This window comes from Wasmannia auropunctata, unplaced genomic scaffold (assembly GCF_000956235.1).
Source record: "Wasmannia auropunctata unplaced genomic scaffold, wasmannia.A_1.0 LD335976.1, whole genome shotgun sequence".
In the NCBI taxonomy this organism is placed as follows: Eukaryota; Metazoa; Arthropoda; class Insecta; order Hymenoptera; family Formicidae; genus Wasmannia; species Wasmannia auropunctata.
The window spans coordinates 1,090,186-1,108,634 of NW_012026914.1; the positions used below are offsets into that span (position 1 = coordinate 1,090,186).

At 39.8% G+C, this 18,449-nt stretch overlaps 1 protein-coding gene across 1 annotated transcript in view; it reads right to left on the reverse strand.

Annotated features, from left to right (window-relative positions):
• Nucleotides 1–11,673: 11,673 nt before the first annotated feature.
• LOC105454756 (homeotic protein ultrabithorax) overlaps nt 11,674–18,449 on the reverse strand; it is a 96,948-nt gene continuing 90,172 nt past the window's right edge. The window contains exon 4 of the mRNA XM_011697621.1: nt 11,674–11,737. The gene's annotated coding sequence lies outside the window, so the exon portion shown is untranslated. The remainder of the gene's footprint in view (nt 11,738–18,449) is intronic.

An 18,449-nucleotide genomic window follows, 5' to 3' on the forward strand; every position in this document is an offset into this window, starting at 1 on the left:
CACGGTTGTATGTACTTAATACCTGTGAAAGTGTGTAAAGGAGTAATGTATGCGGTGCTGGTAATGCACTTAGGGAGATAAGAGTTTCCCACTTATCCGGGGACATTACCGGATCTAAAAAATCAACAGAGGTTGCAGAAGAACCGAAATTTAGCGAGAAAAATATTATCACTGCAGGTAGGTTTACCGAAGGCAATAGCCTTGTAGAAACACGTACCATTTTCGCACATTGGTAATAATACGAGGAATGAAATAAATTCAAAATATTAACTGATATATAATCTTGAACTCAGTATGTGACGTAATATATGATGATTACCAATATCTTCACACACATCTCGTTTGTCACAAATTGCCACGATCAAATTAACGCAAAGTTAGTTTTACGTAATATCGTTCGTGATATCAAGACAGGGGGTTGAACCTTTCCCCTTAAAAGAAACGTGCATTAAATCACCGGTACTTCGTCCGTTGCTCTCCTCCTTTGTCCTTGGTCGATCGTAGAACCAGCAAGCCGTGGCAGGTTCTACTTATCTCGAGGAGGAAAAGGGAGCACCTTCCTCTTTTTTTTTTATCTAGTTACGAAAGATGCGAAGGCGCGTCGCAAACCGACCGAGGGAGACTTTCTGCCGGTGGTACAAGGAGGTAGAGGGATGCTCGGGAGAACGACGCGGGGGGTTGGGAGAGGGGGTTGAAAGCAAGGGTGTTATCTGGGTGGCGGAGGACCGGAGTACCAACATAAATATTAGGCTCCTCGTTAATGCCTCTGGTAGCTACTGGCGTTACGTTTCGCAGTAAGTAAATTATGCGATATGAAATTATTAGCACCATTAAAGAAATTTATACTTTTTCGGTGCTACTCCGCGCGACCTACCAACATCTACTCCAAGAACTCCAAAGGAGACGAAAGGAATGGTGACGATTTTTCCACTTTATCTGCCTGCCGGTGCTCGTTTCCTTGCCTTCTTGCCCGTTCTGGAATACCGCAACGATATCAGTCCGCCCATTCCACTTTTCGTTTTCCTCGTGCCTACCATTTCCCTTCCCCCTGTCTGATACACCGCTTAATGTTTTTGCCAGAGCCAATTCCCATTGTTATCCCTCGTATAAGCTACGGCGTTTTGATTGTCATGATATATACACGTATACTTTCATCGTTTACTTCATTATAAAACGTTAGTTTGAGAAACATATGCCATAATAATAATTTACAATTGTCATATAAACGCATCTATTAAGTATTTTTTTAAAAATCGCTAATTTTTTTATTTTATTAATATATAACTGTAGCTACTTCAATAAAATACGAATTTTACTTTTGATGGCAACTAATATTCTTCTTCGATACTTAATTTGTATTCAATTGCATTTGGCATTGAATCAGTGCTTAACGTTTTATGAACTTTGTACATTTTGAATAGGTACCTGTAGCGCGTTCCGCGTTTTTCTAAAAATTGTAAAATCCCATTATTTGAGTATCCTTGAATTTCTTGTGAAGAAATCGAACAAGCATGAAATATTCCGACGGGCCAATCGTGTTGCGCAACACAGGTATGAATTTTGAAGCGGACTGTAGGCTACATTCTTGTGCCGTGGGCAAATAAAACGAGCCGACGAAGACAACATTATTACGGAGCGCTGCCAGCCATTGCTCATGCCCTGCTTCCTTACGTATTTCCAGCCATATACATGTACAAGGGCGCGTGAACGCACACTCAACATATATTCGCGAACATATCCGCTTACCCACACAACGACATGGTACAAGCGCGAATGGTTGGATTGAATCCGTACTACGCCTCTGCGGTATCGATAATAATTGAGTCTGCTCCTTAAATGAAGTAGATTCGTTAATTAGAAAGAACTCTCTCTCGTGTTTACGTCACATACATCATGTAATACATCTTCACTGTATGTAACGCTGTACGTAACGGAAAATTATGATAACAGCGATACAATAATTTTAGATAAAAAAGTCCTTATCTTGTGCGATACATTAAAGAGATAATTTGAGTTAATTTTTTTTACTTGCACGTATATCAATAAGTATAACTATGAAAAATAAATAGGATATTTTACAATAATAATAATCCTAATTTAAAAGCAGCATAAAAAGAAATTATATTTGCATCATAATGATCGAGAAATTTAATCCTATATTTTAAGTTATAAAACAAATATTAAAGAAACTTCAAATATTTAAGTAAAAGCTAAAAACTATCGAACTAAAACTATTTGAAAAATATAGGAAAAGAATTATAAAATAAAAAAAATTTAATTTTCGATACTGTGTAAAAAAATGGTAATCAACTTAGTTGTCATTAGATTGTACAGATCTTAAAACCAAACTACTATGCTGAGATATACGACTACGCGTTCAGTAGGAAAGAGAATAAAGGACTAAAATGGTGAAGAGCGTTACAATGGAGTTGGCACGCTCTGTGGTCATAGAATCATGGCTGTCTATTCAATGAGCTCGAAAATAGCCTTCTTCTACAGATATCTCGTGGGATTTCACGAAATGGCATATTTTATGAAGGTGCACAACCTGCTGTACTTCTAATATCTCATGTCTGTGTTATCAAGCGCTAATTCTCTGCAATGTATTGCCATGCCTAATTTAAAACGGCGTAGATCGGTATCAATATTACGAGTATGTAACATTAGTAAAAATTTCATTAGGTTTTTCTGGAAATCTCATAGAACTTGAAGGTATATAATTTTTCGTAATATTGATTACTAATATAATATATTTAATATAAAACACTTTCTATTCATTATTTTGTTTCATAAACTTGTCATACAATTTAATTGTTTATGCTAAAACTCAATTGAAAATAAATGAAAAATATAAAATACAAATAAAAAACTTACGGACATATAAGCTAAAAATCGTGGACGATTGGTAGAAGCTGTGGAAGGTAGGAACATGGTGGTAAAAGGGTCGTCCAAGAGGTCACTGCCGAAGGAGTCGTAAGAGGGCGAGGAAAGCGGGTGGAGTAAGGAGGAAACACAGAAGGGGTAAAGGGGCAGGGGTGCTCAAGAGGAGTGAGCGGAGAAAGGGGCAAGAGGTTGCCCTCCATGAATCACGACACAGAGGCTGATTTAGAGGCCCAGAAGTTGCCGCTATAGGTACTAGCTGCCGCCCGTAACCTCCAGGTGAACTTGCTGCAGAGTGTATCCTAATGGATCTTATATGTGAAAATCTCGAATATTATTAATGATATTTTCAAATTTTTGTCACACATTGACCTTCTTTTATTAATAGTTGCCAACAAGATTTCTTACGTTATAAAAACCTTTATAACATAATGGTAAAGAACTAAGAAATTCGCAATTTAGTATCATGTTATAGGATAGTCATAGGATGTATTGCAAAATTTTTATCAATCTTTCAATCTATTTGTTTTTGTAAAGCATGTATATACGTATCGATTTTAGTGATTAACTACACGAATATATGTGTAGTATAGTATAGTGCAATATATTGCTCGATATGGAAGAAATCGAACAATACGTATAGTTGAATATATGTAATTATATAAGATAATTGGACAATATTGTCTTAGTGAAATAATCAGGATTAAGCGTGAATGCTATCGGGCTCAAGACCACGAAACGGACGAATAAATTAGAGCCAGTACCTGCCCATCGAAAGCATGGTACTGATAAATTTCCGTGCGCGTCCTCACAGACACGAACTGCATATATTTTACATTCTCAATTCGGGATGAACAGATTTATTGAGCTTCACAGCGTCCAATACCGTTCACCTCCCTTGACAATCTTTCTACTTCACCACGTATCTGTATGTATATAAATCTCAATTGTTTTTAGGGCTTTATCTGCCAGCAACATGGCGCGGATTATGTAATAGCAAAACCAAGAATTTTTTGTAAATTACCTGTGTCATAATTATAAAACAATCATATTAAGCAACCGAACGAACAAATAAAACAATAATCAAATTTCAAAACGTAATTAATTTCATACAACTATAAGAACTTCGCGATGATAAATGAATATATAAATTAAAACTGAGCACACAATTTGAAACGTGCGAAGCTCGATTATAGAAGACGCAAAAAAATAATGGATCCAAATATAAGTGGAATACACATATATGTAACAGAAGCGAAAAAAAAGAGTTAGGAGTGAGAGAGGTACAAGAGAGGGGAGTACAGCAGAATGAGTAAGTGCGAGGGCTCGTCGCTTCTCCATTTCAAGCCTAAGCGCGCCCATTCATCAGGATTTCGGCGCGCAGACGTGCTTTATTACTGCTCGGTCGAAATTGCTATCCTACGACTCCATTCCGGTCCGCGAGCTTGCATGCACCGTACCCTGGCAAGCCTCTTTCGGCATAGTCAGGATAATGCATTAGTGCCTTATATAAGATTCAGCCACGCGCAAGCGATCTATATTCTTAACCAGACTGGGCGTAAGTTAACTAAATTCGAATTACATCGGCAGTAATAGTATCGGTAGACACTAGTACGTCGAACAGATCTTTAATCGTAGTCTCGCACATCTTTAATCGCTATTATAATATAAATACTTTTTAATGATAAATCGTTGCGTGCGATAATCCATTAATTTTTTAAATCTGATAATCTATCAGATTTCTTTCTCGGCTGTTACGGTGCGAGAGTTTCAACAACCTGCTGGCATGCGTCGCGCAATTCACACGACGGTTGCGCGCGAACACGACAATCTTTCGCACACGCACACTCGTACATGCATATGCATCCTCGGCACGCGTGCATTGCATCCCCGACACATGTATACCCGAATACGAATGAAAAAGCTTAATGCGCCATTATTTACTTGATAGTGGACAAAGGGTACCAGGGGCACCAGCACGTGTTTACGCGTTTATAACAGACGTGACGTAGAGTGGTTATATTCTACGGGGGGGTGTGTGTATGTGCGTCGGGGGTGTGGATGCCGGCAGGGCCGCGACGGGCTCGCGTGGAGATGGCTGGAGGTGGTCGGAGGCGGCGGAGGCGCTGTTTTGTGATGCAGCACGCACATTACCAGACCGTAATGCGGCGTCGGGCTCACCGGTTCATATATTTTATTTAGCACTGACACACACGGGGCTGAAATTACGCGCAGTTATTAATGAAACTAAACTATTAATTTAAATTCCATTGTTCCATTATAAATAATTACCTGTTAATTACCGGCGAACCGGGCCAACCGTGTAATGTGATTGGGGGACAAACAAACGATTGGGCTAACAAATGTTCGTTACATCGTTAATGTTACCGTTCTACGGAATGTTTTCAGTGGATACGTTTTAATTCTAATGAAGCTTAGACGCGGCATCCTAATAATTCGATTGTTAAATTTATAATATTCTGCAGATTTGATGTCATTCATTGCATACTCTAATTTTTCAAAATTAAATCTCAAACGTGCGTCAAACCACGCTCATGAAATAGTGAACTTAATTACTGACTATTAATTGGCGCCCGCTCATGCTGAAGCTTAATGAGTAATTATATTTGCCTGCATTTTAAGCATTGTTTATTATGTCATTGTATTAGTAAAAGTATAATCCGGTTACATCGACTCGAATAAATTACATGAATTATATCTCTGTCCATTTATTACTGAATATTATCAATTGCGCTCGATTACCGATTCTTCAGCTATAATAATCAAATAATGAAATAACGATAAGCGGAGATTAAAGAGGAAGAGAGAGAGAGAGAGAGAGAGAGAGAGACCACCGTGCGGTACCTTTTGTTTCCGTTCCGTCATCGTGCATAGATAAATACGCGTGCGTGCTAACAAGTATGCCCGTGTCTCTCAGGGCTGATTCAATTAATCAAAGCTGAGTCGGCGGCCGGTGCTGATTGCTCTTGCGATGCACTTAGTCGCGTACACGTGATTACACGCTGTGAGATAGACAGATGAGACTACGTGCCTGTAGTTAATCTTGCATGTGTCAAACGGTACAAATGACACGAAGTGGAAGGTGAGGGAGCAGAAAGATGCGTGCGCCGCGGACTTTCGTGTATGTACACGGACGGCTCGCGTATCGATACAGCGGGCATCTTTGCGCGAGGTGACTTCTAACTGCGTGCTATGTGTGAAGAGTTCGTGACTGCCATACGCGCCGACATATAGGTAGATGCGCCACGTGCAGGAATGGCATTCCAACTTGGTGAGCGAATTGTAAAGGGTCTTTAACGGTCATAAGAGGCCCAAACAAAATAGCTGCGAGGTTCGATTCAATTATTGCTTCGTCGAAAAGCTCATAAAATGAACTTTATTGTGAGACAAGTGTTTCTTTCCGTAGTAATAATTTATAATTTTGCAAGAAGCGTTGGATCGTTATGTTATCTTTTCGACACCTCGCATCGGTGTGACACGCAGTAATTGAAATTGCAGATGGTAGCTGGTCGCACATAATAAGAAGGCGCCTTGATGCGAGCACGCGTTCGTAAACACGTATCGAGCCAGGAAATCACGATCACGAACACTTTAGTGTGCAGCTTGATGTATCGTGGCGCCGGTGATAATTTATTATTCGTCGCGAAGAAAACATTCAGATAACTGTCATTTCTTGTCTTTTCCGTCATTTTTTTTTTAATCCACTGCAGAAAACAATATACAAAGTAGAGTTTTTCTCGACGTTTCGAATCAGCCTGAAAATTATATCTTCAATTTCGGCAGTGGAGAAAAGTTACAAAAAAAATTATCATACGAACAAGATTTCATATTTCACGATGATCGAATTTCCCATCGTTTCCACATTTAATACATCCGTTCTCTTCGAATTTGGGAATAGCCGGTACGGAGGGAGGGGGGTGAGAGAGAAGCGAATCGAAGAGATGACGTAACGGAGACATAGTACTGCCAGAAAGAGGAAAGCGCGATAGAAGGCATCGGAGCGCACCGGCGCCCTGCTTCGGCTCCGTCGAGGCGCCGGCGTCACTTCCGCCCTTACTCCCTATTCTCCCTGTTCCCTCCGCCGTCTCGTCGCGCAACTGTTCCCGCCGGTTCCGTGGTTCCTATCTCGATTCAGGCTGCCGCTTGGAATCGCAGAGCCTTGAAAAAGGAGCAAAAGGAAATGTACACTGACTGCCGGCGTTGGTAGGCGTTGCCCTCACCCGAGTGCACTCGCCAGAATCCCGCGACTACGACCACTCCAGCCACCAATAAATAAATATGAGATGCATCGGCTAAACAGTTCCCGGGTTGTTGATCCTGCGAGACTTGTATAAATCAGCTTTATACTCTAGCATCCACGTCGTATGACCCGGGCACGCTCGTACGTGTATATAAAACTTTCGTATCGGCGCGATACGCATTTCTGCGCTCTTTGTGATTCCACGTATATACATTTCGTCAGTATCACATATCCAAGCTGCAAGTACAACTCGCTTGGTAATTGAATTGAAATATTGAGAAAGAGAGAGAGAGAGAGAGAGAGAAAACATGGCACGCTTCCAATTATCTCGCATCAGAACGGTGACATTAACACGTTCTTTTATATACATATATATGTCGACGATTGCCTTCATTTTCGCTAAACTTTTTCGCGCGATTTAAAATCTACCGTATTCCCCGGAACTCATTATTTGATGGCACTTCGTGCACGTGACGCGCACCATAATCTTCCCCATCCCCGTTTAAGCCATCGCCCACGCGCCATCTTTCCCCGAAAAAATAATAAGCGAGAGGGTTGGTCCTGTGATACACGACGTAGGAGACGGGAGACCAGGGCTGACAGGGATTCATAATTTCATGCGGGCTTATTGCAGTCAGTTATTTATCCTCTCTACTCATCGTGCATGCAGCTCTTGCCTAAGACTCGCGGTTCCGTTCCGCTTGCGGTTTTCGCCTTCTCTTCTCTTCTCTCCTCTCCTCTCTTGTTCCTTCCATCTTGTACCGTCATCACCATATCGCAGTTTCTTTAGGATGAGTCACGCTACGTCCAAAGCAACGTCGCGATTTAATTTGGTACGGATCGCGTCGGTCGCTCGTACGATTATCTGCACCACTACAAATCAATTATTCGATTTTGGTCATAGTGAGCACGTTTGAAACCGATAATTTATGAATAACTTGAAACGATAAGTCAAGGACTTATTTTCGTGGTTGTTGCATCATTAATAAAGATAATAAAAGAGAGCACTTCTACGTAATCCTCGTTTTCGACGTTCGTGGTTACAAAATTGTATCGGTTTAACTTTCCGACAAGACAAGTGTTGATTTACGATTCTCGCAGGTTATATATTTCACAGTTATCTGATTTAAAACTTTATATTAAACTTTCTCTGAAGGTTAAATCCCAACGGGATTAACAAGGACCGCTGGCATGGCGTCGAGTTTTTGGTTTCTCGGCCGGCATTCATATATTTTGATGGAAAATAGTCGCGTTGTTCCACACGAGTTAGGAAAAAGGATATTTGTGCAGACAGAGCAGAACTGTGAATATTTCCGGGCAGATTTTCCGGCCGGTATCCGGGCGGCGTTACGAATATTCGGCCAGTTCGGTGGCCAAATAGTCCCTCACTCGCCGCCTGCTCGCTTGAACACGGAGGATAATCCTCGTGGATTATTGCGCTATCACGTGGGTCCATACGTGCTCACGAGTAGGATGCCCTAGGACGTCGTATTTGTATGCCGTGGAATACACCTACGTGTTTGTATCGCACAGGTTCTCCATGGAAACCCTTGCTAGGGGCCGGGCCTGCTGCGATACCCTAATTCCTAAATCTGTCGCCATAAGTCCTCGTTACAATAAATAACCCGACCGGTGTGTCTGAGCTTGCGTCTCTTGCTTTCCCCTCTACCTTCTCCTACTCCTTCTGGACCATCTCCTGCTGCTTTCTCTGAACTAGCTTTAAACAAGCCTACTTGCCGCGCACATATGGTTCAATTATTTTATAAAAATATTCTCCAGCTACGTACAAAATTATTTACTAATTTACTAACCAAATCGTTTCGTAGATTATAATCTTTTCATGTTATTAATATTAGTTTATAATATTAATGTAAAAATAAATTCTCGCACTGCATTAGATATGCAATAGATTAATAGCGAGATAATACACAAGCAAAACTTCAAAGTAATAACTCTTGTTTTCTATTGTTAAAAATTTCTCCTTTAATATTGTAATAATTTAACTATTATCTGAGACATTACATTTTATACCATCGGTATCTTCTCGATATTCAGCTACCGTCTTATGCTTGTTCAACACATTGTCGCTCTGATTTACATTTCTTCTATCATGTCGCACTTATTGCATCTTATACTAAAAGCGGGTACACAAAAAGGTATGCTGGGGCGTGAAATAATACGATCGATAAATCCTAATAAATGTCTACCTGCCCTGTACAGACATATATAAATAAAACGACGGTGTTCTCTCTTTCTCTTTTTCGCGCGCGAAGAGCGTGATCAGGCGCATTCTGTCCATGTGTACGTGGTCACGTGCGTTGACACGCATGCGCTACATCCAACCATGCTATACAGCTTCATCATGGGCGCCACAATATACGATATATAGTAGCATGTACTGATTATAGTAACCCGACTTAAAATCTTTCATAAAAAAATCTTTGGTGCAAGATAAAAATAAAAATTTACAAAAGAATTATTGGGTAGTAATTATGTTATAATTATTATCAGAGCAATCTTAAATTATTATAATATAATAATTATATGTATATATATTTATAAGAAGCTAGCGTTCTCTATTGGAAAATAAAAATGTATTATATAATTTTAACAATTAAATACATAACACATAAATATTACTTTCAATTTGAGCGAATGGATCTAATATAAATTAGGTCATACTAATCAAAAAATTTAGAAGTAAATAAGTCATCATAAAAAACTTTAAAAATATCTTAATTATCTTGCTCATGTTGCAATTAATTTATCTCGCTATTGTACGTTACATTAATGGTTAAATTCAAATATTTACGTAAAAAACAAGCGCTATAAAAAAGCTCCTCTTGTGCAACTTTGTCATGAAATCGCCATAAGAGGTAACAGTAACATGAGCTCGGTTATAGTTGCTGCAATGTGAAGATGCGTCCAGAATAGGAAAGAAAGGAAAGAGAAGGAGACAAAGAAGAGTTAAAGTTAAAATCACGTGAGAGAGAGATGCATTTCGAGAGTGTATGAGAACGAGTCGTTAAGGGGCGGGAAAGATGGCGTAAGGGGGTACGAGGGGGTATGAGGGGGTCGTGAGAGGTGGCGGCGGCAGGGGGAGGTGGTACAACGGAGGATGAAGGTGGTGGGGGTGTGCATTGCGGATTTATTCCCGCCAACACATTCATCATGGCGGATTTAGCTGAACCCGTAACGCATTGCCGTGGATATATATCTGCTTCCATCCCTACCCTAACTTTCTCCCTCCTCCATCCTTTACCCCTCCACCACCTCATCACAATTCCGACCGAATCCTCGCCGGTATATCCTGTATTCTGACAAAACCTCTCTTTTTCAATGACTCCCTAACTCTTTCCGCAATACGTGAAGCGAAAGGATACTGGATCGTTTACGATGCTCCGAGTATTACGTTTCGCAATGGTATATTTTATCATCGCGATGTAATAACATAAATATAACTACCGATTTAATGAATAGCTTAATCTCCATCTAAACATCGTGAAATTCGAAGAAAATCTTATAAAAGTTCGTTCATAATTTATATCTCGCAATGATAAATTTAGATGGGAAATTATGCTAAAATGAGCTACATGTATGCGCAGTTTTTTTTTCCTTCCTGTTGACCATTCGCGGCAGAAACAGACCGTAAATAGCTCTTTAATAAATCTTTGGTGTGCTATCAGCAGCTGATCGCAATGCATCATGGCGCAGCGTTGACAGACCCCTCTAACTACTCTTCACCCTTCGTCCTCTGCTATCCCCTCTCTTCTGCTCCGCGTAGATACGATATTACGGGGATTGGTATAAATCTATGGCTCATCCATCTACATTTTATCCCCGGAGAACCAAGACACTCACGCAGAAACGCCCGTACAAGCGCACACATGAGCCGAAACGTGCACAAACACCGTCAAAATCTTCCTTCTTCTCCACTCCTCTCATATCCTGAGGGTCCCTATTCGCCCTTCTCCCTCGAGACGGTTCAAATCCGATCTCCAGCTCAACTCCACCTCCCCCTGCCCGGCTCCCTCGTTCCACCTGCTCTATCGAGATTCCAATAGCGGCCTTATCGAAGGCTTTGTACGATGAGGGATCGCAAGCTACCCGGGCACTTTCTGCGGTCCTCATGATATTTCACATTTATTATCATATTTCAGTTATTCGCAATCCATTCTTTATCGAGTCAAGATGTTATTAACAAAAATGCAAAAAAAAATGTAGAAAATTCTATACGCTTCATAAAGGTGCGAATTTCGTTAGCAAAAATTAAATGTGTTATAAACAATAAATCAGTGATCTAAATATATCATTGATTTGTAATAATTTATTGATTTTTATAAATAATATTATTTTTCATAGACACATTTCATCTTAATTATTTTCTTTTCGTATATGACTATACTAATGCATGTTCGAAGAAGAAAAATATACTTACTGTTTTTAACAGTATATAAATATATTAATATTACAATCTATAACGAGCATTAATTAATTAAATTAAATATTTTATTCAACTCCAGAAGCACTCTCTCTGGTACTGCCAACGGGTGATGATTCATAAATGATGAGAGTCCAGAATTCCTTGGCGCCATTCTGTAAATACGGAGGGCAGCGCGTTAGCTCAAAAAGACTTTCCCTGCATCGTTTGCACACACTGCAAGTTCGTCTCTCTATTTACTCATCGCATTGAATCGCAAATCAATACTACTCTACATTGGATGTTCAACAGAAACGTACTATTACTTAGATAGAGAACACCACCCTATAAGAACGAAAGAAGATATGGGCACACAAACTTCAACTCCTAAAGAGCTGACGGTTGCAAAAGTTAAAAACTAAACGCACGCATAGTGCATAGAAATGAAATCACGATGCAATCACTAAGACTTGACCGCATGCTCGATTAATACTGAGGTAATATCCTCGAAAAATCGACAGTTAAAAAAAGGTAGGAATGTTTTGAGATAGGAAAAACTTGCTTCGGCTTATTCTCCCTCCCTGTTGGTTTAACAAAATGCGATCGACGGCGGTACAACAGCTGCTCCGATGCGGCCCTTCCGGTGAGAACGGGGAGAAACTGAATGATTCTCCCTTCTCACCCTAGCGCCTGTCTTTTTCCCTATGCCAAATATGGCGGTTGTCTCTCGCGGAGATGGCTTTTGAATTTCGATTTAATTCACGTCGCAAACTGCGGCGCGACTTTGAAAGATTTATTACGGAACTTTTTAATTCTATATATTTTATGTAAAATATCGTTGCTACTAATCATTCTTAACTACATTCTTATTTTATGTTCGCGAAACGTTCTACCGACGATTTATGCCGTGACAAAAAGATTGCCGTTTCTTACTGCACAAATAAGTTATTCGCCGACGCAAAGGACTTCTTACAAAGTCGAGTCACTTCGTTGCGCGGAAACGTGGCACCGGTACACCTCCAAACAGTACGACGCAGTTTCTTAACTTCTGCTTTCGTCATCAAACTTTCATGAGGTGCCGAACGATACGTCGAGCAGGAAAAACTTGCCACGAAATTACCAAGGGGCCCCGTGTCAGAGCTCGCTCCGCTCTATGCCACAGCGTGGAGAAGAGGGTGGAAGTGGGGACGGGATGGATACTAAGCAAGAGACGGCAACGAAAGATAAAGAAAGAAGAGGTGTATCCCGACCCAAATTCAAGGGACGAGAAAACTTGGCTCGTCAATCAGCGGCCGGAACGAAGAAAGTTCCGGTGCGAGGACAAACGCTTGTCCTCTCTCGCTGTATATCTTTGATACCTTGTCCACGAGTGTACACGAGATGTTCGAAGCTTCGTTCTCTCTATTTGCGATAGTTTCAGACGCAGTATACAATCTCGTACATCTCTCATTACATTGCGCGCGACGAGAAAACGCTGAATCGTATCAGTCGAAAGGCTGGGGAGATTAACGGCGGAACTTTGGTGGCTAAAACAGTGATTAAGTGCCGCTAACCAAAATTCAATCCGGTATTAAATTCTCAATAAATTCGAGAAATACGGTCTGGTGAGACTGCAAATAATGAGTTTAAAGTATGGTGACATTCATTTATGTAGATAGAAAAAATGAATATGTTAAATTAAAAAAATAGTTTAAACGTAGAAAAATTATATAGAGAAACATAAAAAAAGATAAAACATGCACTGTGCTTTTGTTTGTTTTATACTTAATTAATTTATTGCTCCGTGAGAGATATCAATGGCACTGAATACATACATAAGAAAAAAATTACTATCATATGTACGTGTATATAAACAACACTGTCCCGTTAGCAGAGATAATTGCCATGAAAATATGGATGTAAACAGAATATTTGTGCATCGGATGAAAATTAATAAAAATATCTTTCTATGAATGCTACGAATGTTGTACGGGACATTGTTAGCCGATGGATGAATACACCGCCATCTTCAAGGGTTCTACCGCCGGAATACACCAAGATTCGGTTAAATCATTTTTCATGACGGACGAGCGACTTCCCCGAAGAGGCCGTAGCTCGCGTATAGCCGCGACGGCGACGGTCGTCGCCCGTATCTCACCATGGCCATCAGTATTTTCCAACTTGTCTCACGGATTCCCCTCCCGCATGCCCCCCCCCCCCTCACTGACGTAAGTAACAACATATATAAAAGTAAGTGACTCGACTCTCTCGCGGGGCGGTGATACAGGGTCCTCCTATCTGCGAAGTCTATCGGGCAGTAAACAGCGTGCGGCAGATAAGGCGGGAGATATATTATAGACTCCGTCCCGTCGCGTACGAACGTATACAGAACGAGGCCGTGATAGCTGGCTGGCTCTAGCCAAGCCCAAAGCCCTACGCTAGAGCGCGGGAGGCGCGCTCTATATATTTCGTTCTTTTTTCGCCCGAGCTTCGTTCTGGTAAAAACGCCGCCGGCGTCTGAATACTCGCGCGCGGAGGACGGAAGTCGGTTTGCAAGCCAAGCATGGGGCGGCGGCGCCGAGCAACCCCTTATTTTACTCCTTCCTAGTCGGTGGCCCAAGTAGCTGCCTACCTCTTCCCTCACCCCTCAGGATCGACTCGACTATCCCCGCGCTCGTCGCCCCGCACCCGGACCCGGTTCACCGTCCTCTACTTTAACTTCTTTCACTTCTCGATCTTTTTCTTCTCTGGCCAATGCTCGAATGCTCGATGCTGCGATACATCACGTGCACGCTGTTGCCAGTTGACTTTCTATCTCTCCCATCCCATTTTCCTTCAGCAGACACGGAAATCTAACTCCAAACTCACCAAACGAACATTTCTCCTTTCTCTTTTGGCAAACTGCCATCTATTCACAGATTGAAACTTCTTACTGTTAGGCTTCTACGATAAGAATTGAAAAAATTACGATCTCTGCAACTATCAATGTGATTTATTTCCCGGATGAATAAAATTCGTTATACCGTGTACATCTCGTGCGAAACTACCCCCTCCCCCCTCCGCTAAATATTGTTCCATGCGATTTCATTATAGTTTAGAGAATAGTCGCGCTTTTCGTCACAGTCGGCGCGCAGCAGTTGCATGAATAATTTTATACACGCGCGGAACGCGTTGGTAAGGGAGGAAAGGATTATGGTTTATTTCAACGTTATTTCAAAACGATGCCATGTCGGGGGCAAGTTATTATACCGCTGTCAGCCACCGCACTACCCTACCGTTGATCTGCATAACCATCATGGTCTCCCCTATAGGAACATTCTGGTAGAAGACCAGCCCTTTGCCGTGACTCCAGACCACTCAATAGAGACGCGGCTATCAGCCAACCGCAAAAGCGATTACAAATTAACGTGACGTTTCTTCGCGCTTTAATATGAACTCCCGCTATGCCTCCCATCCCTCTTACGCACAACCTTTCTTACTCCCCAGGGGGCGAATACAATTATCGTGCCTTTTGTTTCACAATTGCAGTTACTTCTCTGTTTCCTATACGGGAGGGTGAATGATGTACCATTTACTTTTATTTCTGCGCTCTTGCGTCGATTTTAAACTAGCATGACGATGCTTTATTTGACGTTTTGTATTAACCATTTTATAAGCCATTTTATAAGAGTTCTAATTCGTACAATTTTTCGAGAATTTACAATATATTTCTTTTTTAATAACAATAAAAGACAAACATTATCAAAATTGTTAACAAAAATTTTAATTTTTTTATATTAATATAAAAATGACGCTTTAAAACGCTTTAAAATAAATATTTCAAAGTAGCAAAAAATGAACATGTTTTCAATACCTATATGAGAATGTATGACACATATCATATTTAATAACGAAATAAATTATTATAATATATTGTGACAAATTCCTGAAAATTTTTTAAACAGTACATGCATTTTGAACAAGCTTATAGAAATAGCTAATCAACTGTATTGTTCAAGTTTAATTGTTCGAACAAAGCGATGTAGCAAACCTGTTCCCTTCTCTCTCGTGAAGGAAGAAAAAAAATATTTATGACGCGTAAAACAAGCCGACACAAAGTTATCTCCCACGTAGTGTTAGATTTACGAGATCCGTCCCCGATTTCAAAGCCATGTTAAAAATGGAACAACCTTGGCAGCATGGTCTATTCCCCTCTAATTTTAACGGTCAATGCAGTCCCGTTTTTGAGTAAAAAAAAAATTCTTAATGCGTGACGACCCAATCGCTGACATTGTCACGTTTCCGCAAACATTTTTGGTCGGCCTAAATCCCGTTAAGTCACAGTTATAATTCTAAGAAATAAAATGCGCATTTCTCTACAAACGTCAAGGCTCTTGTAGTGGAAAATCTTATGAGAAAACTGATAGTGTAACTAAAATCTTTTAATTCAAAGATCTTCTTCCGTTGTAAATAATCTCGAGGTTACAAGTCATACTTGATATATCGTACATATTTATGCAGTTTCCTTAATTTTACTTATTCAATGATAGCTATTATATATAAAAAAATGTTGGGATATTTACGTTCATAATGTTACACTAAAGAAAGTAATTTGCATTTAATTTTATTATACGATAAGTAAATGTAAAAACAGACACAAAAAATATTTTGATATAATAAAAATTTTTGGAACAAGTTGTATTAATATATAATACATTTAAAATTAAATTTAGAATAAATATAGATTATTTTGTTATAAAGAAACATGAACAAATAGAAATTTATAGCTTAATTTTTTATTATCAATATTGTTAATATTTAATTCGAAGTCACTTTTAGATATATTAATATTTTCGTTTCATATATTTATTAATATAACATATTAATTAATCTATTTTATGTACGTTTTTCTCATATATAATATATAATTTATTTTATATATTTATAGTATGTATACATTTTTTTAAAGAATGTTTAAGATTAAGAGTTTTATCTCTTGATTTAATTTTTTTCCACAGAGTCCGTTCCTCTAATTTCGTGCGTGAATCTAAAAACATCGAGACGTGTCGCTTCCAAGTATCACCCACCAAAATAAAATTGTCCCTCATATATTCACCACTGGGCGGTGTTTCCCATGTGAATACTGAAAGAAACTGACATCACCGAGGAAATGCTTTGATCCCATCATCTAGACACTTAATTAAGACGTCAAAGCTCCTTATTAAAATAATTTAAGATTTGTACATACAGCATTACTAGGAAATTTTACTTTGTGCGTAGTTTGTACGATATATCGAATACTGCGTGACAAAACTTTACGATAATTTAATATTATAAAGAAAAATATTTATTTATGCAAATTCGGTCTGTCAACGAAAAAATTAAAAGAGCAGATATTAATATCCTTAATAAAGTAAAAAAATTCGATATTTATATACAATACATGTATAACTAATAAGAATTAGAATTTATTATTTCCATACAATCACACAAATTAAACATAATCATGTATGAATACTCATATAAAAATAGTGAGCTGTTCCGTGTTATGCAGATGACAACGGGAAATTAAATTAACAACTAATTCATAAAGGATCAGGAACAGCCAATAGCAGGTGGACGTTGCCGTTATCTTAAACGGGGTTGTCCAACCAAGAAATAATACAAGTGCACTAGGCAGAAGAGACCAACCTACCCCTTACTATCCGCACACCCGTCGCCCGCAGATAAATCTTCCCGCCCTCTAATTGGCCTTCCCTCCATTTCCTCGGCCCATACCCTTGGTCGACCTGTTCCTTCTTCTCTCCCTCACTTCCATACCTCCTTCTCTCTGTATCCCCCTTCCCTCACCTCGTTCGTTTCATCTCGGTTTCACTTCCCTACCTTCCCGGGCACAGCTCCAGGGAACGTACTCACCCTATGCGCCGCCACCCTTCCCTCCCACCATTCATCTCTAAACCGGCGAATTATTAGAATTATTAGACATTATATTGGCCGCAAAATGTCCGTTAAACCGCCAGAACTCAATTGTAAATTAAGATTTCTGATAATGCCGTGAGATGTATGTGTTCCAAACTTAGCAGCTATTATTAAAGTTCTAGATTCATATATTAGTGGGATTTGTTCCCTGAATTTATCTGAAGAAGTATCAGATTGCCTTATATATATGTAACAGTGTACGTAAATGTAAATATAGTAAAGTATAATGAAATTTTGATCCTACTAACATATGTCTTTTAATTACAAAATATATTAAGATATAAATATGTTTAAATATTTTATCAAAATATTGAAACGAAATGAGAGAGAGAGAGAGAGAGAGAAAGAGAGAGAGAGAGAATGTATTCGTCAGGAATCTGACAAGAAATTTCAATATTAAAGTTCAATAGGAAGTATGATCTTGGCTAGTGTAAACGAGCCAGTCTTACCGAGCACTCGTGAAACGCATGGAGGTATAATTTGTGCTCAAATCGAAAATGATTCAGCACTCGTGAAAATAACAGATACTAACCGAGAGTTACGAGCGCATCGTTACGAATACGTGTAATATTTGCAGTAGCAAGAGCAACATCAGCGAGGCTTTTGCATTTCTCCTTCTCTATCCTACTCGACCGTTCTCCATTTCTCTTTCGGCCAACCAACCACCTCACAGTTCGTTTCCGTGTTGTTACATAATACACGCTGCGGCGCAGTTACGTGGATGAGGGATGAGGTGCTGCGTTGCCTAATAACCTCCCCTTTGCACAACACCCCCTCAAACCCGACTGAATCCTCCTCCAACCCCCTTGTTATACCAAGCGCACAGGATACGATGGTATTTGCGAGCGGTGCATGCAACTACGGGCAAACCACCCTGCAAGAGCACGACGATATAGAAACACCACTAGAACATCACTGACGCGAGAGAGAGAGAGAGAGAGAGAGGGGGGG